Source organism: Primulina tabacum, chromosome 9, assembly GCF_025594145.1.
Source record: "Primulina tabacum isolate GXHZ01 chromosome 9, ASM2559414v2, whole genome shotgun sequence".
Taxonomy (NCBI): Eukaryota; Viridiplantae; Streptophyta; class Magnoliopsida; order Lamiales; family Gesneriaceae; genus Primulina; species Primulina tabacum.
In genome coordinates this window covers 10,777,694-10,779,515 of record NC_134558.1, presented here as the reverse complement: position 1 = coordinate 10,779,515, position 1,822 = coordinate 10,777,694, and the positions used below count along the sequence as shown (strand labels likewise).

Genomic DNA, 1,822 nt, shown 5'->3' with positions numbered 1-1,822 from the left:
TACCCCGTACTCGGTGTTTAACATTATTTCTCGACGTTTTCATTAGTGAATTGTTTATGCTATTGTTCTTTCGTGTTTCAATCGAAGCCTAGCTAACTTCCTTTGATTATTTCATGTTGTTGATGAGTTCGATAGAATAGTTAACAATAAGATCAAATAGTATAAACCACGGATTTACAATTTTAGTAGATATACGGAATTGGGTACGTGTCGATAGTGATAGTTCACCCGAATGAAAGCTAGTGGATTCCATAGAATGTAATGCAATCTTGAACTGTTAAATATTTGAGGACACTTGAGTACTGCATGTTTTTGATTAGTATTAATATAGCTCGACAGAGTATATTAATTAGTCTAGGGAATTCCGTCAAACGCACGAGTAAAAGTCGAGTGTAATTATTTAAACACAAGTGGTAGGTGAACTGATAATTCCCAACAAATTCATTTCTCATTTGATTTAATCCAAATTAATCATTGCGTTCTTGAACACAATTTCTTTGCAATTTAATTATTTTAATTGTTTACTTTACATTAGTTTAATCATCAACTCAATTTATCGTTGCTAAAGAAATTTTACTTGAAAATAAAAAATAGTGTAACGCAGTCCTTGTGGAACGATACTCGTATTCACTTACGTTTATTATAACTTGACTATCGTGCACTTGCGATATTTAAATCGAGCTTTCATTTATAAAATAAATTTTGGGATTATTCACTGTGCAAGTTTTGCTAGATCAAGTTTTTGGCGCCGTTGCCGGGGACTGTTGATTCACAATTTTTTATTTTTCATTTAAATTCTTTAGTATTTTTATTTTATTGTTATTTGATACTCTTATTGTGTTGCAGATTTTTCTTGTGGTGCATGCGAAGCTCACTCGAGTTTAAGCTTGAGCCTTTTGACCCCGAGATCGAACGCACAGCTAGACGTCGACTACAGCAGCAAAGAGCGAAGGAAAGAATGGAAGGCGATCAACAAAGAGAGGAGCCAAGGCGTATACCGATGTTGGATTATGCACAGCCGTCTCTTGATGGAGCACGTCCAAGCATCGTAAGACCAGTCATCCGAGCTAATCAGTTTGAGATCAAGCCAGCTATCATTCAGATGATTCAGAACACTGTCCAATTTGGGGGAAGTGCACTTGACGACCCTAATTCTCATATAGCTGACTTTCTTGAAATTTGTGATACTTTTAAGTTTAATGGCGTGTCTGATGACGCTGTTCGTTTGCGTTTATTTCCATTTTCACTGAGAGATAAAGCTAAGTCGTGGTTAAACTGTTTGCCTGTAGGGTCTATTACTACATGGGAAGATATGGCAAAGGCGTTCCTGATCAAGTACTTTCCTCCGTCGAAGACTATGAAGCTCAGAGCCGACATTACTACTTTTGCTCAATATGAGCAAGAGTCACTTTACGAGGCATGGGAGCGCTACAAGGACTTGTTGAGGAGATGTCCACACCATGAGCTGCCTCTTGGGTTAGTTGTTCAAACTTTCTACTACGGTCTGCTTACTCCTAACCGTACTGTGATAGATGCTGCTGCCTGTGGTAACTTACTGAGAAAGACGGCGGAGGAAGGATATGAGTTATTGGAGGAGATGGCTGCTAGTAGCTATCATCCTCAGTCTGATAGGCAGAGACGAGGTGCTGGAGTTAATCAAGTTAATGATTTGTCGGCGGTTTCAGCACAGTTAGAGGCTTTGAATAGAAAGATTGATGGGATGAGCATGAGTGGGTCGGCTATGCGTCTGCAAGAAATTTTCTGTGATGAGTGTGGGGGTGAGCATGATGTGCAGGATTGCCATGATGGCAATCCATTCTAT

The 1,822-nt window shown here is 38.9% G+C and overlaps 1 non-coding gene across 1 annotated transcript; it reads right to left on the bottom strand.

The window, feature by feature from the left end:
- Positions 1 to 1,360: 1,360 nt before the first annotated feature.
- Positions 1,361 to 1,467, bottom strand: LOC142504652 (small nucleolar RNA R71). The gene has a single exon (XR_012804278.1). It is a non-coding gene; the product is annotated as a small nucleolar RNA R71 (small nucleolar RNA).
- Between the last annotated feature and the right edge of the window lie 355 nt (positions 1,468 to 1,822).